This window comes from Bos grunniens, chromosome 2 (genome assembly GCF_055505025.1).
Source record: "Bos grunniens cultivar Pamir isolate PY7600 chromosome 2, Bosgru_T2T1.0, whole genome shotgun sequence".
Taxonomy (NCBI): Eukaryota; Metazoa; Chordata; class Mammalia; order Artiodactyla; family Bovidae; genus Bos; species Bos grunniens.
In genome coordinates, this window is record NC_141166.1 from 25,093,759 (window position 1) to 25,118,129 (window position 24,371).

A 24,371-nucleotide genomic window follows, 5' to 3' on the forward strand; every position below is an offset into this window, starting at 1 on the left:
GACCAGTGCCAATTAGAGCTCTCATTGAGACTTAATGTAATTGGCTCTCTTTCTTTAGTATCAGGAGCCCTAATCGTGCAGTTTTATGGCTACTGGCAGCCATGTTGTCCTTTGAGTGGACATGTCTGCCTGTGGAGTGGTACTAACTGATGGGGAGACACAGAGCAGAGGTATATGATGGGGTGACAGAAACAGGGATGGCAATTAACCGATGACATCATTCACAGCCCTGCACATCTCACTCCCCATCTACCTTTACTTTAAACCTTTGCCTCTTTGACTGAATTTCTGTTACCTATAATTTGGAAATCTTAACTCATTTGAAAGGCTTATATTTGAAAAGAATGCCTTTATATGAGCCTCCTTGCATGAATGGTCATGGGATCCTTAGGAAATGGTGAAGAGCAGGTGATGAGGGACAGCTTGGTAATTGCTTCAGCTGGGGTTACGGTTGTGAGGGGCTCTAACGTGTCTCTTCACTCTTATTCTGTTTCACTTCTCTCCAGCCTTGCACTGCAAGATACCCTGCAGTCCTGAGTCACTGGGGAAGGGAAGGATCTCATTACTATGGGAAGCAGTGGGAAAGGATACACAGTCTTCTCCCATCTAAGATGTGACTCTTAATGGTGATGGTGGCAGCATCCATGGTAGACACAACACTACATTCTCTGAGTGACATTCAGATGCACATGTTCCTTTCCCTTCATAAGCAGGATCCAAGAGGATGCTGCCAAGGCTTGTCTTTTCCGCAAGTAATTTGAAAGAAGTGAAACTTTCTGCTTTATGACTGGTCTTAGAGGGCTATGGTAGGAACTAGAAGAAACTGAAAAAAAAAACTACCCTTTGCTCTTGACATCAATGCAAGAAGGCATTGCTTATTCCAATACGATTGTTTAGAAACTAGGAAACCCCTGGTTAATAAAGTAGCTCTTTAGGTGACCTGAGGGTGGGACATTCACTCCTTGCACAATCTGAGGGTGCAGTTGTCTTAGTGTTGCTGACAAAGAGTTGACCAAGAAGTGGGTCATCTTATTTTGTCAAAGGACTGGGACTGACCAGTGCTTTTCAATGTTTGCTCTATGGATTGCCTTCATTGCAACCACCAATACCCTTATTAACTATAGATTCCCGGGCTTTATCCAAGAACTACTGGGGTGTGTGATATATTGTGATTTATAAGAAATCTCCCCCAACCCTTGGAATTTCCTGAGTGATAAGAGCAATGGGAGTATCTTTTGCATAGTATGTGGCTTCTTGTTCTCAATTCTCAAAATTGCTTCAGATGAAATTTGTGTCATTATTCATAACAAGCCACTTTCTACTACAACTGGTTTTAGGATAATGAGTGACTTTTGGAAAGTACTTAAGGATGAGGACTGGTTGCCAGGAGAACCAATCATAAGGTCAGTCTCAACTCCCTGACCTCTGAGAAAGAGAGATGGTCTGAAGGTTGAATTGGTCATCAAGAGCCAGTTACTAATCAATCATACCTATATAATGAAATCTCCATTAAAAACTCAAAAGGATGCGGTTCAAAGAGCTTCGGGTTGTTGGACAAGAGGAGGTGAGGGGAGAATGGTGTGCCCGGAAAGCTTATGGAGGCTCCATGTTCTTTTCCCATACCTTGTATCATGTATGTCTTTCATCTGACTATTCCTAGGTCATATCGTTCTATAATAAACCGGTAACATAGTAAGTAAAATGTCTCTCTGAGTTCTGTGAGTCACTTGAGTAAATTAATCAAACACATGGAGGGGGTCTTTGAAGTCCCTGGCCTACAGGCAGTGAGTCAGAAGCACAAGGGATAATCTAGGCTTGCACCTGGCATCTGAGGTTGCAGTGTGGGTGGGGGGTGTGTGCAATCTTGTAGGACTGAACCCTTAACCTGTGAAATCCAATGCTATCTCTATGTAGATAGTGTCAGGGTTAAGTTAAGTTGTAGGACACCTAGCTGGTGTCAGAGTATGGCTTGTCAGAGTGAGAACTACTGCACACATCAAAATTGGTAACTAGGATCTTCAGGGTGTGTTTTGAAAATATGGGTCATTAACACTCTCTAGGTGATTCTGTTATGCAGACTGAGAACAACTAGCAGAGACTCTGGTATGGGCTCATGATTCAAGATAAGGAACTCAAGAGATGTTGCTCTCTGCATAAAAACTTCCTGTGTTTACTCATAAAGGGAAATCTCTAGAACCACACCCCTCTAAGTCTAAAAAACACAGTATGTGTATGTGTAATCACCCAGGTGTGTCTGACTCTTTGCGACACCATGGACTGTAGTCCACCAGGTTCCTCTGTCCATGGGATTCTCCAGGCAAGAGTACTGGAGAGGACTGCCAATTCCTTCTCCAGGGGATCTTCCAGAACCAGGATCAAACCTGGATCTTCCACATTGCAGGCAGATTCTTTACCATCTGAGCCAACAGGAAGCCCATGGAAGTGTAAATTGAGAAGTTTCCACCATATACGTGCAGAGTCAATATTTGTATCTTTCAGATAGGATGAACAGATTTGTTCAGCTAGATCATAGTCATTGTTTGGGAGCCAGTTCTTAAAAATGCACCAGGGATGTTTACAGCTGGAGAGCCTTGCAGGTAGCAAGGATATAACCATTCTAATACTTAAATTTCAAATCTGGGGTTTTGTGTGGACATTGTGTAAGGCAATTTCCTACACTAAACAAAAACTGTTCAGTTTTTTTCCCCACCTTTTCAAATCAGGGGATGCAGATATAAGCAAAAGCCAGGAACTAGAAAAACAAAAATACTAAAATATTATATAACTCTTTGTCCTCTTATGATTAAGCAGATTCACAACATTTAAGCTCCGGAAGTGTTTTCTGTCCATCAGACAAATAAAGCTCCATCAAGGTAATATCTAATGCAATTATTTCAGCTTCTAAAACAGACACACAAGATGTAGAAACAAACAACTCTGGTTCCCATGAAGCAGCGGCCAAGGTCTGATAATGAAAATGGCAACTGAATGCTGTCGACACTGCCTTTTCCCCGAGTTTACCTGATAAATCCTTTTTTCGTGAATGACTAATGGAGAGGCAGCTGCTGCGGCAAACAGGATTCAGAACCCCATTAATATCAGTGACTCATCAGCCGGATTCTTTCCCTATATCAGAAAATGTCAGGAAATTAAAAAGGCACCGTGGTATCTCCTGGAGACAAGTCCCATGCCAGGGCTGTAATCACTTCTAAATATTCTTGGCCTCATTTGGAAATTGGCTGTCACCTGGGACATGGCCTAGTTTGTAGTCCCACCCAGGAGGGCAGGACAGACTACCAATCTCCCTGAGTAAGCCACCCAGCCTGCTCCTCCTGCAGAGCTAGCATTGCGAGCCTGGGGGTGCTGTCACTTGTTATTAGATAGAAGGAATAGGACAACTACATGTGTTCTGGATACTCAGCTTGGCTCCTTTAAGAAAAGGAGAGAGGGTAGTAGATGAGGACTGAAGTTACAGGGAGACGTTGTTTAACTATATACATTTTTTTGGTTCCTTGGATAAAATATAGTTAGAGAAGGGTATTTATTTTTATTTTATTTGTTTATTAATTTATTTATAAACAGTAGGTCCTTGTTGGTTATCTATTCTATTTATTTTTGTTGGAGTATAATTGCTTTACAGAGTTCTGTTAGTTTCTGCTGTTCAGCAAAGTGAATCAGTTATACTGCTGCTCTACTGCTTAATCTCATCAGTCCTGTCTGACTCTTTGCAACCCATGGACTGCAGCCCGCCAGGCTCCTCTATTCCAGGAAAGAATATTGGAGTGGGTTGCCATACCCTCCTCCAGGGGATCTTCTTGACCCAGGGGTTGAACCTGAGTCTCTTATGTCTCCTGCATTGGCAAGCGGGATCCTTACCACTAATGCCACCTGGGCAGCCCTCAAATCAGTTATACACATACATATATTCCCTCCCTCTGGTCACCTTCCTACCCCATCCCACCTCTCTGGTTATTTTATTTTTACTTACTTTTAATTTTATAATTTTCTTAAATTTGCATGTAATTGCTTTACAAGTACAACATAAATCAGCTATAAATATACATATATCTCCTCCCTCTTGAGCCTCCCTCTCACTTCCCCCCATATCCCACCCCTGTAGGTCAACACAGAGCACCAAGTTGAGCTCCCTGTGCTATATAGCAGCTTCCCACTAGATATCTATTTTACATATGGTAGTGTGGTAATCTATCTTAAATATAACAATGTGTATATGTCAATTCCAAACTTAGAGAGGGATATTTAGGAATATCTGGATAACTGTGTTTTGATTTTAAGTCTTTCCATGAAGAGTTAATGCTGACAATTGTCTACCCAGTCACTAGAAACAAATTCTATAGTCTCATTTGAATTCAATGAGTTTTTTCAGCCTACAGTATGGGGACCAATCATTTTGTGTATATATTGGATGGACAAAAGTACATCTTTGGAAAATGAAATCTCAAATCCTTATTGCAAATAGAACGGTAAGCATATCTAGATTGGTAATGTGGCTCATATGGTTGTTGTCAGTTTCTCTGGCTGTGCTGTGCTTTGTTGCTCAGTCGTGTCTGACTCTTTGTGACCCCGTGGACTGCAGCCTGCCAGGCTTCTCTGTCCATGGCTACAACTTGTATTTTTTGATTTGCATCTCAAACCAGGATCTAGGATGACACGAATCATTAAGGGAAATCCCTATATACGAACATCTGTACCAGAGTATGGGTTGTGGGAATCAGGAAAATTGTAGGGGAATTTGTAGCATTTGAGCTGTAGTTTGACAGAGTAGTGGGTTTCACTGGTGGCTCAGATGGTAAAGAATCTGCCTACAATGCAGGAGACCCAGGTTTGATCCCTGGGTCAGGAAGCTCCCCTGGCGAAGGGAATGGCTACCCACACCAGTATTCTGGCCTGGAGAATTCCGTGGACAGAGGACCCTGGTGAGCTATGTCCATAGGGTCTCAAAGAGTCAGACATGACTTTACAACTAACATTTTCACTTACTTTTCACACTTTGATGGAGCGGTAGCACAGGGGTATGTGGAGATGGTGAGTAAAGCTCCCCTGAGCACAGTGCAGGAAGAGAGACTTAGAAAACAGACTGAGAGGTTTGGGATCTATCGGGGAAGTATAATTGGAATGGTGAATTATAGAAAGTGCCGGGGAGGCAGAAATTTCCCTCTCTCCCCTTCTTACATTCTTGTGGGAGGACTAATAATAAAAGTGACATAAGATATATGAACAATAGAAAAAGAAACACATTTTAATTTGTGCACATGGAGGTCTTACAAAAATAGAAACTTCAGAAGTGGCCAAACAGGCAGTTTTTCTACTTTTTAGACAAAGAGATGATAAATTTGTGAGATTGACAAGACAAAGAAACTCAGGTTTTTGGGGGCTCGGTTTAGTGAAGAGATTAGCAGAGATTGCAACTGGAGTAGTAAATTAAAGAAGTACCAAGGTTTGTTTGTGTTGCCTTCTCAGCTTGAATTTCCTCCTATGGACACCCTGTGATAAGAGTGACCTTCTACTTCTGACGCAAGGAGTGTACCTTTCACATGGGAAATTTAATTCCTGTTTTCAGGAGACAGAAAGGAGGGTCAGAGTGTCCCCTTTTCATGGCCATTTCTTAAGTAACTCTAATTCCCTCTGTACACCACAGGGAACAGTATTATGCTTAATATTCTGTTAACAACCTAAATGGGAAAAGAATTTGAGAAAGAGTAGACACAAGTATTAATACATGTATAACTGAATCACTTTGCTGTGTATCTGAAACTAAGACAACACTGTTTATCAACTATAGTCCAATATAAAATAAAAATCTCTAAAAAACCAAATAATCAATATGTCATTGTGGCATATTTTGGGATGACCCACTCTGAGCCCCAACAAAAGCCTTGAGAGCTGAAGTTCAGTTCAGTTCAGTTCAGTCGCTCAGTCATGTCTGACTCTTTGCGACCCCATGAGTCACAGCACGCCAGGCCTCCCTGTCCATCACCAACTCCCAGAGTTCACTCAAACTTGCATCCATTGAGTCAGTGATGCCATCCAACCATCTCATCCTCTGTCATCCCCTTCTACCCTCAATCCCTCCCAGCATCAGAGTCTTTTCCAGTGAGTCAACTCTTCGCATGAGGTGGCCAAAGTACTGGAGTTTCAGCTTTAGCATCAGTCCTTCCAAAGAACACCCAGGCCTGATCTCCTTCAGAATGGACTGGTTGGACCTCCTTGCAGTCCAAGGGACTCTCAAGAGTCTTCTCTGACACCACAGTTCAAAAGCATCAATTCTTCGGCGCTCAGCTTTCTTCACAGTACAACCCTCACATTCATACATGACCACTGGGAAAACCATAGCCTTGGCTAGACAGGAGAGCTGAAGGGAGCAATTTATATGTCATCTCACAACCGGTGAAACGTCATTGAAAGCTTCTCATCAGGAATCAGAGGGTTCTTTTATCTGTTCATTCATTTGGCTGATATTTATTGAGCTCCTACTATGTGCACCCATAGTCGTCGATACACAGGGAAAACCAGGAAGTCCTTGTTATCGCCCATTTGGGGAAAGAATTGAGGAGACAGATGATAACAGACAGAAACTATACACAATTCAGCACAGTCAGTGAGTGTACTGTTAGGTGGGGGGAGGATATGGGAGGCCTTTTAGAGTTGATTCCTTTGACCAAAAACCTGAAAAAACTCAGGGAGTGAGTAAATCATATATGTCTTAAGGAAAGTCATCTCAGCAAATGCCAAGTAAGGCCCTGAGGTGGGAGCTTACGCTTGAGGAAAAGCAAAGAAAATGGTACATCTGGAATAGAATGAACAGGAATAAGTAGAAAGAAATGGTGTTCAAGAGAGCTAGGGGTCAGATCTTTCTGTCATTTAATGAGCTTCAACTTTACCCTGAAAGAGATAAGAGACTTTGAGTACAAAAGCCAATACTATGCCTGAGTTATTTCTAAAGCTTCCTCTAGCTGTCTCTTAAGAATAGATTTTAGAAAGACAAGGACAGGATCAGGAAGAGCAGTTAGGAGACTATTGCAATAATCCAAGGGAGAGGGAATTGTGGGTTAAACCCAGGTGAAGGGAGTGAGCGGATTCTGGATACAGTTTCAATAAAGAGCCAACAAGACTTGCTGATAGATTGAATGGGTGAAGTGAGAGGAAGAAAATGGTCAATAATATCTCCATAGATTTGTCTTGAATGATAACTAAATGAATGTAGTTGAGATAACTGAGTTGAGAACGACCATGCAAGGATAGGTTTTGCGGGGGGGAGGGGGGGTCAGGAATTTGTCCTGGGTATGTGGGGAACAGCTATTAACCACCCAAGCAGAGACATGGAGTAGGAAGTTCAGGGGAGAAGCAAAGGCTTTGCATGTACATTCAGGAATAAGCAGTATACACAGGGCATTTGTGCTGAGCCCATTTGAGGATTAAGAAAAGATGTAGAAGCTTCCAAAACTGAACTGATGATATTTCAAATTGTAAGGGTCAAAGTGAGAACTATCCATCCATAGATCCTGATAAGAACTATTTGGATAAAGGAGGACCTAAGAATAGAGTATCATTATTGTCATCATCTCCTTAGGAAGTATATATATATATATATAAATATATATATAAAGTACATAAATATATTTAAATTCCTATAAGAATTATATACATAAGCATCTATATATATAAGATTTGAAAAAGAATAGATATATGTATATGTGTAACTGAATCACTTTTCTGTACAGCAGAAATTAACACAATATTGTAAATCACCTATACTTCAATGAAAAAAATTATAGGGACTTCCCTGGTGATCCAGTGGTTAAAACTCTGTGCTTTCATGCAGGGGGTCCATGATTTGATCCCTGGTAGAGGCACTAATATCCTGCATGCAGCACTATGTGGCCAAAAAAAAGAAAAAGAAAAAATTACAAAAAAAAATAAAATAAAATAAGTGGGCCTAAATTTATGCAGCTTATAAAGGGCAGTGCCCATACTCCTAACTATTATACTCTCCTCCTGCTTCTAAAAGAATGAAGAATTACCTATATTGAGTAGAAACACAAAAAAGCATTTTGTTTTATGACTAGGTTTTTGAGTTCCACAGCCAAAACCTATGTTTGATTCATGAGTTTGCTTCATTCGCGCTAGAAATCCAGATGGAAACTCAATAATCCTGGCACTGCATCAAGAAGTGAACTCACCTTGAGGTTCCTGAGTAAGATTTTTTTTTAATTTTATTTTATGTAGGAACATAGTTGGTTAATGATGTTGTGTTAGTTTCAAATATACAGCAGAGTGATTCAGTTATACATTCATTAAAACATGTATCTATTTCTTTTTCAAATTCTTTCCCCCATTTATGTTATTACAGAATATTGAGCAGCATTACCTGTGCTGTACAGTAGGTCCTTGTTGGTTATATGTTTTAAATACAACAGTGTGTACATGTCAATCCCAAAGTCCCAATCTGTCCCTCCTCCCAAACCTTCCCCCCTTGTAACCATAAATTCATTCTCTTAAGTCTATGAGTCTGTTTCTGTTTTGTAAATAAGTTCATTTGTATCATTTTGTTAGAGTCTGCATATAAGCTACATCATATGATATTTGTCTTTCTCTGACTTACCTAGTATGATAATCTCTAGGTGCATCTATGTTGCTGCAAATGGCATTTTCAGCAACACGAATGGAGAATATTTAAAGGGCTGAGTAATATTTCATTGTGGATCTTCCCTGATGGCTCAGTAAAGAATCTGCCTGCAATGTAGGAGATGCAGGAGACGTGGGTTCAAATCCTGGATCAGTAAGATCCCCTGGAGGAGGAAATGGCAACCAACTCCAGTATTCTTGCCTGAAAAATCCCATGGGCAGAGGAGCCTGGCAGACTACAGGCCATGGGGTCGCAAAGAGTTGAACACAACTAAGAGACTGTGAGCACAATATTCCGTTGTGTTTTAGTACTGCATCTTCTTTATCCATTCATCTGTCAATGGACATTTAGGTTGCCTCCACATCTTGGCTATTGTAAACAGCACTGCAGTGAACATTGGGGTGAATACATCCTTTATTAGATTTTAACAGTAAAATACATTGCACTATTTTTATAGATATATAGCTAGTCCTATTAATTATTGGACAATTGAAACTGCTATAGTATGAAACTGGTGGGCTGCAGTCCATGGGGTCGCTAAGAGTCGGGCACGACTGAGCAACTTCACTTTCACTTTTTGCTTTCATGCATTGGAGAAGGAAATGGCAACCCACTCCAGTATTCTTGCCTGGAGAATCCCAGGGACAGAGGAGCCTAGTGGTGCCATCTATGGGGTCCAACAGAGTCAGACACGACTGAAGCAACTTAGCAGCAGCAGCAGCAGCAGCAAGATGCATTTTATTCCATAGGGACAGTGAAGACATTGGGCTGCTAATTATATTGAAGAGTGAACAGGTATAGTGCCCTGTTTTTATCACCCAGAATTCTCAGCTCCACATCTTGTTTTCCCAACAGCCTGAGGTAACTTGTCTGCTTTTCAGCCCTGCACTGCTGGACCCACTGAATGTCCTGTGGAAAGTCACCGAATGTCTCTGGGCTGCAGTTTACTCCTCTAACAATAAGGGGTCATTAAATGAGATCATTTCCAAGACCCCGTTCCATCTCTAGCATCTGTATCTCACTATTTCTGGCAAATTTATTCACGTATCAAATACTTGCAACACTGTTCACGATTCCCCGGCGCTGCGTCTGTCAAGCTCTGTGTTACTTTAAAATAGAAATGCTGAAGATATCAGTTCTGCAGATAACAATTTTAAATGCTCCAAATAAGACTGGACAATTCCTGAAACCAGATGATCTTTCTAAATTTCCTTCTGGATTTAATTTTTCAGATACAGGAAAAATGCCAACCTCTCCCTCCTTGAAACTCTCATAGCACTTTGTCTCTCCTAGGACATAAAAAACAATTCTGTGCACCTACACACGTTAAGTATTTGCATCAGGAAAGTGGTTGAACTGACAGCCTCCTCATGTCTTCCAAACCCAGAGTATCAGATTGCTGGAGCTGCCATAACAAAGTCCCACAGATCGGGGGCTTAAATGACAGAAAATCATCTTCTCACAGACCTTTCCCCTTGGTTTGTAGATGACCGCCTTCTGCCTGTGTCTTCACATGGTTTTTCCCTCTGCAGATATATGTCCTAATCCCTTTTAATAAGGACATCAGTCATATTGAATTGGGCTCACCCTAAAGATCTCACTTTAATTTGGTTACTCTTTAAAAACTCATCTCCAAATAGAGTCAGAGTCTGAGATATTGGGGGTAAAGTCTACAACAAGTGAATTTTGGTGGGACAGAGTTCAACCATAAGTCTCTCTACCACAGTGCTGACTGCTCAGCTTTCATGTCTGAGAAGTTGCATCTGTGCTATGACTGATCTATAGGTAAGGTGGGACTCATAAATAGCATTAGAAATAAAAGCAAAAGCTGACCCTTAGAATTAAGTCAGTACTTACACTCATCTTCCAAGATGTGCTTCGCTCTAACTTCTGGTCTTTATGGAGCTTTGCGTCTCTCACCGAAAAGCAGATGCTATATTTTTGATGAGAAAAATTATGGTTGGCTTTAGGGCACCATTTGCACTGAATGGAGTTCTGCTGCTTTGAAACATAGCATTTCATTTGCTTTTTTGGAAGCACATTGCCATATCATTTACCTGATATTACCAGTAAATGCATAAAAATGTGTGACCCTTTTCATACCTGATGAAAGCTACGATCCATTCAATGTGGTGCCTGATTTTTGAAAACCATGCCAAAATATGGCTGATTACATGGCCTTAAAAACTGTGTTCCCTTAGAAAATCCATTATAGCTCTCCCATCTAAAATTCTCTAAAACATTTTGGAGTCTCTTAAAGAATTTTAAGCCTAAGGACACTGCTAAGAAAAGTATTCCCATATTTTGAACTAAAGGTGTTTCCATACTTTGAACAAAATGTGTTCTTTGAACGGCATTTGGAGTGAAGCAAATGAGGAGAGTTGTATTCATGTTTCAGTTTAGGTCCCATTCTCGGAGTTAGAAGGTCAGAGCTTAAGGAGCAGCTAGGCTCAGACTTCCAGAGATAAGCTCAACCTCTTTTGAGTCTTAATTCCTGAAATCAGAAATGGGTCACTCCTAACTCTTGGATGGTTGAATAACAAAGTGACATAATTTGTTATTGTTTTTGAGTTGATGAACTGGCTGTTCAGCTGATCTCATCTAGATTTGTTTGTGTGTCTGTGGTCAGCTGTTATAGTTCTAGGAAAGCCTCAGCTGGACAACTCAGCTCTGTCCTGTGTGTTAGCTCTTATCCTCCTTTTTCAGACAAAGGTGGAGCAACTTACAGAGAATGCAAGTTCTTTCTATGTGTTGGCCCAGAATTGGCGCTTCTATATTCTATATCACTTCTATATTCTATTGTCCAAGCAAGTCAAAACCTGGCCCAATTTTCCAGTCATGTTATGTTGATGATCTCAACACTAACCCTGATCTTCACTCCACCCGTTTCTGGGCATGACCACTTCTGCTTCTGGTTATATACTGTATCACTTCCACCTGCCAAAATCAAATCCAGATATGGTTCCTCCAGTTCTGCTCTATCACTCCCCCTCCTTAGCCCCTCCCACATTTCCACCACCTGTTCCCATCCACGCTTATCCCACTTGCCCTGGGGTGACGAATAGGAGAGAAGGCTCTGGCTTGTTTTTTTAAACTTTTTATTTTTTACTGGGCTATAGCCAATTAACAGTGTTGTGATAATTTCAGATGGACAGCAAAGGGACTCAGCCATACATATACATGTATCCATTCTCCAGCAAACCCCTCCCATCCAGGCTGCCACTTAACATTGAGCAGAGTTACCTGTGCTATAGAGTAGGACCTTGTTGGTTATTCATTTTAAATATAGCAGTGTATATATATCCATACAAAACTCCCTAATTATCCATTCTCCCTACTCTTCCCTATCTGGCAACCATAAGTTCATTCTCAAAGGATAAGACTCTAGCTCTTGATTGGAGGAACTTCAAAGTCTGGCAATGGGTATGAATACAGGGAGGAGTGAGAGTTGGGGCCATTATTGCAATTTACCACAGAGAATAATTGAACAATAGGTCTCATTTGCCATATGACTTAATGTCCACTATTCTTCTTATGATCTCTGTGTACATAGTAAAAATATTTCCCATGATTTGATTCTAATTTCTTGCCTTTTTAAGATTTGGAAACAGAATAGAAAAGCTTTTTTCTCTAAAAAGTTGCCATTTGATGTTTCTGGTCACTTCTACTTGAAGAAATACTGCATTTAAAACAATTGTGAAGAAATAAAAAGAAAATCTATTATTAAACTGTATAATGAAGAAACATATTAAACTTTTCATGGGTTAAAAAAAAAATTGTGACGTATGGGATGACCCAGGGGAAATTTTAAAAGTTTTACTAGGAGTTACATGGGATATACTTCATAGTTGCAATATAAACATAGGGAAAAGTGTACACTTTATTCTTTCTCTTCTTGGGAAGTTTGTTATTATTTCCATTTCATTGTATTTGAAGTAATTGAAAATGGTCAATTTTGTATTCCTCTAATAGTAAACATAATGACTGGAGAATTTCAAATTTAGCCATTTCTCCTCGTTGATTGCATGATTTGTTATTCTAAGTCATTGTTAGTAAATGAACTACTTGGACTATTCAACCAGAGAGTCACAGAATACATGTATTTGTCACATATGATTTAAATCCCAGCTTTTCTCAGGAGCGTCTAGTTATTTACAATGAAATAAACATGTAGTTAAGTCCTTTAACTCAGGAATCCCCGGCCTCTGGGATCTAATGCCTGATGATCTAAAAGATGGAGCTGATGTAACACTAATAGAAGTAAAATGTACAATAAGTGCAATGTGCTTGAATCATTCTGAAACCACCCCCTTGCCCTAGTCCATGGAAAAATTATCTTTCACAAAATCCATCCCTGGTGCCAAAATGGTTGGGGACTGCTACAAGCATGAAGAAAGGGCAAAAGTGAAAACAGAGGAAAAAAAATAAACCCTGGAACCAATGGAATAAATGTAAGTTAGCACTAAATTAGACTTTCTGCTCCATAATTAGGAAGTTCAATTTATTCTCTAGAACAATGAGTGATCTTATCCAAGGGTTACTAATAGAGTAGAGTTTCAGGTAATTTGCTGTTAATAACTGTTAAAGTTGCTGAATTATTTCCTCTTAAAAACGTAGATAGGAAGGAATTGCTTTCACTCACTTTTTGGGTGGGAAAGAAAGGTATGTGTGTACAATTAAATTGCTGTTATTTATCTATTGGAGTTTGGCTACATTTAAAATTTAAAAGTCATTTTATGTATGTCACAGTGGTGGAAAGATTGAAAGTTGCTCCTCCAAAATGGTGGCTATTCTTTGCCCATGAGTGGTTCAAACATATTGGTTCTTTGCATTAATTTGAGATTTTGGGAGAATGTCATGAACTTTCAGGATGTCAAAACTGTACAGGGATCACCCATAAAGGTGATATATTAGCCAGTGGCAGCAAATAGACAAATATTAATGATATCACCACCACTGGAATAGAACACATAAAAAAACAAAAACAAACTGTTTTTAGAGCTGTTTTAGGTTCACAGAAAAATTAAAAGGCAGGTACAGAGGTTTTCAATATGCCCCATATCCCCACACATGCATAGCTGATCCATTATCAATGTACCCTACCAGAGTGGCATAGTTATTTATGTTAGGATTCACTCTTGGTATTATATATCCTATGACAGAAAATTTTATAATGATATATATTTACCCTTATAGTGTCATTGTTTCACTGCCCTAAAAATCCTCTATGAGCCACCTATTCATCTCTCCTTATTCCTTGTTATCTCTCTCTTTTTTTTTTAACAGTCTTCATAGTTTTGCCTTTCCAGAATATCATATAGCTGGAATCACACAGTATTCATGTAGCCTTTTGGATTGGCTTCTTTTATTTCACCATATGCATTTAAGATTCCCGCATATCTTTTTGAGCTTGATAGCTCATTTCTTTTTAGCACTGAATAGTATTCAATCAGCCTAGATATACCACAGTTTATCTGTCACCTAATGAAGAGTATCTTACTTGCTTCCAAGTTTTGGCAATTGTGAATAAAACTGCTATATACATCTGTGTGTGAATTTTGGTGTGGATGGAAGTTTTCAGCTTCTTTGGATAAATACCAAGGGGCACAATTTCTGGATGGTATGGTAAGAGTATGTTTAGTTTTGTAGCAAACCACACAACCGTCTTATGAAGTGACTGCTTCATTTTGCATTTCCATCAGCAATGAATGAAAGTTCCTGTTGCTTCATGTCCATGCCAGCCTTTGGTGTCATCACTGGATTTTTGTCATTCTAGTAAGTTAATTAAGTGTCTAGGTGTATATCTCATTGTTTTAGCTTCTATTTCTCTGATCAGTATGATGTGCAGCATCTTTTCATATGCTGTTTGCCATCTTTATATCTTCTTTGGTGAGGTATCTGCTGAAATTTTTGGCCCATTTTTTAGTAGGGTTGTTTGAACTTAGGCCCACCTGCATTGGAAGCATGGAGTCTTAACAACTGGACTGCCATGGAAGTCCCTGACTCACATATTATTTTAAAATGTATCATCAGTCCAAGTTCGATGCATGATACTGGTTGCTTGGGGCTGGTGCACTAGGAAGACCCAGAGGGATGGTATGGGGAGGGAAGTGGGAGGGCGATTTGGGATGGGGAACATGTGTATACCTGTGGCGGATTCATGCTGATGCATGGCAAAACCAATACAATATTGTAAAGTAATTAACCTCCAATTAAAATAAATAAATTTATATTTAAAAAAATAAAATGTATTGGATGCTGCTGCTGCTGCTGCTGCTAAGTCGCTTCAGTCATGTCCGACTCTGTGTGACCCCATAGACGGCAGCCCACCAGGCTCCCCCATCCCTGGGATTCTCCAGGCAAGAACACTGGAATGGGTTGCCATTTCCTTCTCCAATGCATGAAAGTGAAAAGTGAAAGTGAAGTCGCTGAGTTGTGTCTGACTCTCAGCGACCCCATGGACTGCAGCCTACCAGGCTCCTCCATCCATGGGATTTTCCAGGCAAGAGTACTGGAGTGGGGTGCCATTGCCTTCTCCGAAAATGTATTGTAAAGTCTCCAGTATTTGGGATTTGTCCAGATTTCTGCTGTTGATTTCTAGTTTAATTCCATGTGGTTTGATTTCTGTTTTTAAAAATTTGTTACCTTGTATATTTTTGAGATTAGTTGTTTGTCAGTTGCTTCATTTGCTATTATTTTCTCCCATTCTGAAGGCTGTCTTTTCACCTTGCTAATATTTTCCTTTGATGTGCAGAAGCTTTTAAGGTTAATTAGGTCCCATTTGTTTATTTTTGCTTTTATTTCCAATATTCTGGGAGGTGGGTCATAGAGGATCCTGCTGAGATGTACGTCAGAGAGTGTTTTGCCTATGTTCTCCTCTAGGAGTTTTATAGTTTCTGGTCTTACGTTTAGATCTTTAATCCATTTTGAGTTTATTTTTGTATATGGTGTTAGAAAGTGTCCTAGTTTCATTCTTTTACAAGTGGTTGACCAGATTTCCCAGCACCACTTGTTAAAGAGATTGTCTTTAATCCATTGTATATTCTCGCCACTATGGAGAACAGTGTGGAGATTCCTTAAAAAACTGGAAATAGAACTGCCTTATGATCCAGCAATCCCACTGCTGGGCATACACACTGAGGAAACCAGAAGGGAAGGAGACACGTGTACCCCAATGTTCATCACAGCACTGTTTATAATAGCCAGGACATGGAAGCAACCTAGATGTCCATCAGCAGATGAATGGATAAGAAAGCTATGGTACATATACACAATGGAGTATTACTCAGCCATTAAAAAGAAAACATTTGAATCAGTTCTAATGAGGTGGATGAAACTGGAGCCTATTATACAGAGTGAAGTAAGCCAGAAGGAAAAACACCAATACAGTATAATAACGCATATATATGGAATTTAGAAAGATGGTAACAATAACCCTGTGTACGAGACAGCAAAAGAGACACTGATGTATAGAACAGTCTTATGGACTCTATGGGAGAGGGAGAGGGTGGGAAGATTTGGGAGAATGGCATTGAAACATGTAAAATATCATGTATGAAACGAGATGCCAGTCCAGGTTCTATGCAGGATACTGGATGCTTGGGGCTAGTGCACTGGGACAACCCAGAGGGAAGGTATGGGGAGGGAGGAGGGAGGAGGGTTCAGGATGGGGAACACATGTATATCTGTGGCAGATTCATTTTGATATTTGGCAAAACTAATACAATTATGTAAAGTTTAAAAATAAAATAAAATAAAAATTTGTTACCATGTTTTATGGGCCAGAGAGCAGTTTATCTTGATGGCTATTCTATATAAGCTTGAAAAGAATATATACTTTCCTGTTGGATGAAGTAGTCTATAGATGTCCATTATAATCAGCTGATTGATAGCTGCTAATTTCAGTTGTGTCTAAACTGATTTTCTGTATGCTGGGTCTATCTATTTATGATAGAGGCAGTTTGAAGTGGCCAACTATAATAGTGGATTCATCTATTTCTCCTTGAAGTTCTACTAGCTTTTGTTTCATGGGTGTTGATGATCTGTTTTAAGTGCATACATATGCGCCCAAAAAACATAGTGTTAAGTCTTTTTGAAGAGTAGACCTTTTTATCATTATGTGATACTTCTCTTTATTTATGATAACCTTCTTTATTCTAAAGTCTGCTTTGTCTGAGATTAGTATTTACCCGTTAATTAGTAATCGTCATGTCTGACACTTTGTGACTCCATGTACTATAGCCTGTTAGGCTTCTCCGTCCATGGATTTTCCAGGCAAGAATATGGAGTGGGTTGCCCTTTCCTTCTCCAGGGGATCTTCCCATCCCAGGGATTGAACCTGGGTCTCCTGCGTTGCAGGAAAACTCTTTGCCGTCTGAGCCACCAGGGAAGCCCACAGTTAGTAATTATTAAATCTAAGTTTCCTTTGATTTTGTTTTACCATGATATATCTTTTCCATCTATTTACTTTTAATTATATGTGTTTAAAGAGGAGAGTGAAAAAGTTGGCTTAAAGCTCAACATTCAGAAAACTAAGATCATGACATCTGGTCCCATGACTTCGTGGGAAATAGATGGGGAAACAGTGGAAACAGTGTCAGACTTTGTGTTTTGGGGCTTCAAAATCACTGTAGATAGTGATTGCAGCCATGAAATTAAAAGACACTTACTCCTTGGAAGAAAAGTTATGACCAACCTAGATAGCATATTCAAAAGCAGAGACAAAGTTCCATCTAGTCAAGGATATGGTTTTTCCAGCGGTCATGTATGGATGTTAAAGTTGGACTGTGAAGAAAGCTGAGTGCCAAAGACTTGATGCTTTTGAACTGTGGTGTTGGAGAAGACTCTTGAGAGTCCCTTGGACTGCAAGGAGGTCCAATCAGTCCATTCTAAAGGAGATCAGTCCTGGGTGTTCTTTGGAAGGACTGATGCTAAAGCTGAAACTCCAGTACTTTGGCCACCTGATGCAAAGAGGTGACTCATTGGAAAACACTCTGATGCTGGGAGGGCTTGGGGGCAGGAGGAGAAGGGGACGACAGAGGATGAGATGGCTGGATGGCATCACCGACTCGATGGACATGAGTTTGAGTGAACTCCGGGAGTTGGTGATGGTCAGGGAGGCCTGACGTGCTGCGATTCATGGGGTCGCAAAGAGTCAGACATGACTGAATGACTAAACTGAACTGAACTGGACTGAAAGACTGAAGGCAAAAGGAGAAGGAGGTGGCAAAGAATGGGATAGTTAGATAGTATCACTGACTGAATGGACATGAATTTGAGCAAACTCCGGGAGATAATGGAGGACAGAGGAGCCTGGTGTGCTACAGTCTATAGGGTCACAAAAATTCAGACATGACTTAGTGACTGAACAACAACAACTACTTAAAGTGATTTTTCTTTTTTTGTAGTGAGTGCCTTATAAAGTGGTATGTCTTCTAGAGTTGAGGGTGTTTTTTAATTCACTCGGTTCATTTAAACTACTGATGTTCAAAGTTATTATTGACATAAATTAATATCTGCCATAATCGTTACTGTTTTCTATTTGTTGTTCTCTGTTCTTGTTTTTGTCTTGCACTCTTTTTTTTGTCTTTTGTGGTTTTGATTGAGCATTTTATACAATTCCATTTTCTAGCCTTGCTTAACATACTAGTTATTCTGCCTTTTCAGCTTTTCAAAGTAGTTGTTCTGGAGTTTACAATCAGATCAGATCAGTCGCTCAGTCGTGTCCAACTCTTTGCGACCCCATGAATCGCAGCACGCCAGGCTTCCCTGTCCATCACCAACTCCCGGAGTTCACTGAGACTCATCGAGTCAGTGATGCCATCCAGCCATCTCATCCTCTGTCTACTTTCAGATAATACTATGCCAATTCTTGGATAGTGTGAATACCTTTTAGTGATAAAATAATCCTAACTTCTATCCATTGTAACATTGCTGTCATTCATTTCACTAATGAATACGTGTACACACACACACACATATTCAAATAAAATGTTGCTATTATCATTTTGAACAAACTGTCATCTCTTAGGTTAATTAAGAATAAGAGCAATAGAAGTTTTGTTTTACTTTACTTATTCTTTCTTCAATGCTTTTCTTTTCTTTATGTAGATCTGAGGTTCTGACCTATGTCGTTTTCTTTCTCTCTAAAGAGCCTCTTCTAACATGTCTTACATAGCAGTTCTACTGGCAACAAATTCCCTCACTTTTTGTTTGCCTGAGAAATTCCTCTTCATCACCTTATAGATAATTTCACAGGGCACATAATGCTAGCTTGATGTTTTGTTTTGTTTTTCCTCAATACGTTAGATATTTCACTTGCCTCTTCTTTCTGAGAAGTCGAATGTAATTCTTATCTTTGTTCCTCTGTAGGTAAGAGTTTTTCCCCTCTGGCTTCTTTCAGGATTTTTCTTTATCTTTGATTTTCTGTAGTTTGAAAATGATATCCCTAGGTATAGCCTTTTTGGTGTTTGTTCTTGATGTTTTCTGAGCTTCCTGGATTTGTGTTTTGGTGTGGCATGTATTTGGGGAAATTCTTAGTCATTATTTTTTCAAATATTTCTTTTGTTCTTTTATTTCTTTATCTTCTGGTATTCCCATTATGTGTATGTTACACTTTTTATGGTTGTCTCACAGCTCTGTCTCACAGCTCTTGAATACTCTGTATCTTTTTTCAATTTTTTTTATCTTCACATTCCAGTTTTGGAGTTTTCTGTGTGATATCCTCACTCTCAAAAATTCTTTCTTCAGCTGTGTACAGTCTACTGATAAGCCTATCAAGTGCCTTCTTCATTTCTGTAGAAGTATTTTTGATTTGTAGCATTTCTTTGGGTCCTTTCTTTGAATTTCCATCTCTGCTTATATTGCCCATCTGAACTTTCTTGCTGTCTACTTTATCTATTAGTGCCCTTAGCATATTAATCATAGGTGTTTTGAATTCCTAGTTTGATAATTCTAACATCCCTACTAAATCTAGGGAAGGTTCTGATACTTTAAAACTGTGTTATTTGCCTTTTAGTATGTTTCATAATTTTTGTCTTGATAGCTGAACACAAGGTACTAGGTAGAAAGAACTGCTGTAGATAGCCATTTAGTAATGTGGTGATAAGATCTGCGGGGAGAGAAAGTGTTCTATACCCCTATAACTAGGTCTTAATCTTTTATGAACCTGTGAGTTTCTGGGCTATAAGCTTTATATGTGCATATCAGTTACCTCTTCCTCTGAGCTGGGACAAGTTTGCTAAAGTGGGGCTGGAGTTGGCTCTTTTCCTTCTCCCTCATGAAAGAGTACAGGGAGCTAGAGTTAAGTATTGTCCTTCCTCAAGGCTAGTCAGCTGGAGTTAGATATTTCTCCTTCCCCAGGTCAGTTAGGCTCTGATAAAACCCCAGTAGATTAGGCTCCTAAGGGCAGACTTTGGTAGAAGAACAGGATGCTCTAGCATATTTCAAAATCGTTGCCTTTCCCCTCCCACTGTCAAAAGCGCAAGAGGATTTTTCTCCAGTATTCCCTGTAAGAAGCTGTTATAGCTCCAGGAGGTAAAACTCACAAGAACTTGGGATCCTCCTTATGAATGGAACCCTCTGGAGTTTTTATCTGCCAGACTTGTCCACACTGAGCCTCCAGCAATTCATCAGTTACAGTTAAGGTTTTCCTACCCCAGCACTGGTTCCTGTGGAGGTTTCAGTTAGAAAGTTTCTGCTCCAGTAAGTAGTGATTCTTTTTATTTGACTATGAGTCACTCTGGAGAAGGCAATGGCACCCTACTCCAGTACTCTTGCCTGGAAAATCACATGGACAGAGGAGCCTAGTAGGCTGCAGTCCATGGGGTCTCTAAGAGTCAGACACGACTGAGTGACTTCACTTTCACTTTCACTTTCATCCATTGGAGAAGGAAATGGCAACCCACTCCAGTGTTCTTGCCTGGAGAATCCCAGGGACGGGGGAGCCTGGTGGGCTGCCGTCTATGGGGTCTCACAGAGTCGGACACTACTGAAGCGACTTAGCAGGAGCAGCAGTATGAGTCACTCCAATTTTGGAGGCTTCCCTGATGACTCAGATGATAAAGAATCTGCCTGCAATACAGGAGACCAGGGTTCAATCCCTGGGTGGGGAAGATTCCCTGGAGAAGGGAATGGCAACCCACTCCAGTATTCTTGCCTGGAGAATTCCATGGACAGAGGAGTCAGGGGAGTTATAGTCCAAGGGGTCCCAAAGAGTCAGACACCACTGAGCAGCTAACACTTTCACTCCAATTTTGGAGGCTAGGGTTTGCCCTCTGACTTATTTTTTCTCTTATCAATATAAGAAGAATTGATGGTTTTTCAGTTTGTTCAGACTTCTACTTGTTGTTAGGACTTGGTGACTTCTAAGCTTCCTACTTGCAGGTCCAGAAACCAGAATATATAAAATCACTTTCCAAAAGAGCTTTCTGCTCCTTTTTTCATCACAGTCATGAATCCATTCCAGCAAGGCATTTTCTTCATTTCACCAAGTAGGAGTACAAACCGAGAGACAGCAAATGCCTTGCAGGAGGTGATACTGTCTCTTAGGCTTTCAGGAATGGGAACCAGTCTGACTATTCTAGCTCAGAAAATTTCTAGACTGCTCCAAATTACCTGGATGTACCCTGGTAGAGACCAGAGTCCTTCATCTGAGACTCTTCTTGATTAAATCAAATGAAATGTGGTCTGGGAGAGTTTTTATACCCATTTTATTTATTTTTTTTAATTTTATTTTATTTTTAAACTTTACAATATTTTATTAGTTTTGCCAAATATCGAAATGAATCCGCCACAGGTATACCTGTGTTCCCCATCCTGAACCCTCCTCCCTCCTCTCTCCCCATACCCTCCCTCTGGGTCGTCCCAGTGCACCAGCCCCAAGCATCCAATATCGTGCATCGAACCTGGACTGGCGACTCGTTTCGTACATGATATTACACATGTTTCAATGCCATTCTCCCAAATCTCCCCACCCTCTCCCTCTCCCACAGAGTCCATAAGACTGATCTATACATCAGTGTCTCTTTTGCTGTCTCGTGCACAGGGTTATTGTTACCATCTTTCTAAACTCCATTTCATACCCATTTTAAACTGAGAACCATAAGCTTCAGCTGTCAGCAACAGCTGATAATGACAAAGACTTTCACAGTCCATGCTGTCTTTCTGCCCAGTTCGCTGATATCCTGGGGAGATACGCTGAGGACGTGTCAGGGCTAAACTGAAAGAGAGAAGGTATTTCCCTCAAATGCTGAAAATCTTGCCAGAATGACTGACTGTAAAAGCTGACTGATAATTAAAAGGGACACCTATCATGTCACAATGCATTTGGACCTCATTACTGAGATGTCATTAGCCTAGAAGAAACTAGAGTACAAAGAATTATGGTTTCTTTAACTTGCTTTTTTTCTAATGATTCACTGAACAGACAATTATTCAATTTAAAGCATTTTTAAAGCCTAAAATGAAAAATTTCATTTAAAGCAACAGAAAGCAGATGGTGTCCATGCACAAGGGAACTAGCTCAGAGTAATACACAGCTGTATTCCTTTCTCTAGTGCCACAAGTGGAATTTGATTATGCTTGTGATTCATTTAAAAAAATGACACATCCTTAACACCATGGTGTAAGTCCAAGCTTTTGGCCATGATGAAACTGTCTTTAGTCCTGGAAATAATGTTCCCTTCTACTTATTCAGGAAACTAATTCAATGACAAACTAGAGTGGAATGTTCTCAGTTGGCACCAAGATTTTCCTTAAGAACTGGGAAAAAGCCATGAGAATACTGAAGTGTAAAAGTAATCAAATGATGTTGCCACCATCACCACATCAATGCTTTGGATATGTCTGACGCTTTGTGACCCCATGGACCGTAGACCATCAGGCTCCTCTGTCCATGGGATTCTCCAGGCAAGAATACTGCAGTGAGTTGCTGTGCCCTTCTCCAGGGAATCTTTCTGACCCAGTGGCTGAACCTGCATCTCTTATGTATCCTGCATTTTCAGGAAGGTTCTTGACCACTAATGCCATTCTTAGATTATGTCAATATCAGATCTGTTTTTGGATAGTGATATAATGTACTGAAGAAGACCCTGATGCTGGGAAAGATTGAAGGCAAAAGGAGAAGAGGGCAACAGAGGATGAGATGGGTAGACAGCATCATTGACTCAATGCACATGAATTTGAGCAAACTCCGGGAGACCATGAAGGACAGGGAAGCCTGGCATGCTGCAGTCCATGGGGTCACAAAGAGTCAGACACCATTTAGTGACTGAAAAACAACAATAGTGTGCTGGCTTAAATGATAGCCTCTGGTATCAACCACACCTGAATTTAAATGCTTAATTCCTGTGCGAGATCAGGAATTACTTTACTTTTTCTTCTTTAAAATCAGATAATAATATTTATCTTAAAGCACTGTTTAGGAATTAGATGCCATTACATAAAGATGATAGAAGTAAATCTCTCACCACAGTACTAGGCTTGTAGCAAGCACTTAATAACTGACAAAAATAAAACAAGCAATCATATGGAATGAAGGATGTGGCTTCTTATTGGGTTTTTCTGATTATCATTTGCATACTTCTGAAGATATTAACTGAAATACAAGATATCCAGAAATATCAGTACTTAAACTTGGAACTTACTATATGATATTCTTAATATCAATATTTTTCACATTTTTGGTACCTTCTATAGTTCTTTCTTGAACTACCAATGTGCTTAGTCTCTCAGTCATAGCCAACTCTTTGTGACCCCATGGACTGTAGCCTACCAGGCTCTTCTGTCCATGAAATTCTCCATGCAAGAATACTAGAGTGGGTTGCTATTTCCTCCTGCAGGGGATCTTCCCCACCGAGGGATCGAACCCTGGTCTCCCACATGGCAGGCAGATTCCTAACCATCTGAGCCACCAGGGAAGCCCAAACTACACATATACATGGTAGGAAATATAAATGATAAAGTCAAAGGTGGCAATTATTTCTCTTTCTCATGACAAATGGCATGTAATCTACCAGGGCTGTTTGAACAGAATGCATGGTCGCTAAGCTCTCAGCAGCCAAAACTAAAACTGAAAGGCTGTGAATAAGCAGCTGGACTTAGTATTTAAAGTGTGAGCAGGAATTCATAAGGCTTGGAAATTGTCAATGCTTCAGTATCATTTTTTTTAAGGTTGTTTATATGAGGGTAGAAGACTGGTATTACAACCTACGACTTTGAAACAAGATTTTGTCTCCCAATCCTTCCACTGTCAGGGATTGCTCTCCCACTGTGCCAGAGGTGCTGTTTTAAATGATTGCTCGGCCGTTAACAGAAAACACAGGCACCTGAGGCCTTTGATCCACTACTCTGTAAGAGATACATGTCAGGTAACCAGCGAGCTGGGAGGTCTTATAGGAAAAGCAAGCACAGATATGGAAGTCAGGGGTCCTGGTTTATGTTCTGCCCCTGCTTTGTCCCTCCAGCTTTGTCACTCCCCATCTATGAGTAACAACAACAAGAGGTTCCTTTCTGAGAACATTTCTCAGCACAAATTAGTGAAGCAGTGTGAACTGAGCTTCTTTGCTAGAAAGTTGGACTCTTGGCAGGAAATTCAGGGGAGGGGAACACCTGAATTGAGGGTGCGGGAGGAAGTCTTCAGACCTCTCTCAACCTTGTGTCAGACACCAAAGGTCAGTGAGTAGAGAACTTCATGGTCGTCCCAGATGGCACAGTGGTTAAAGAC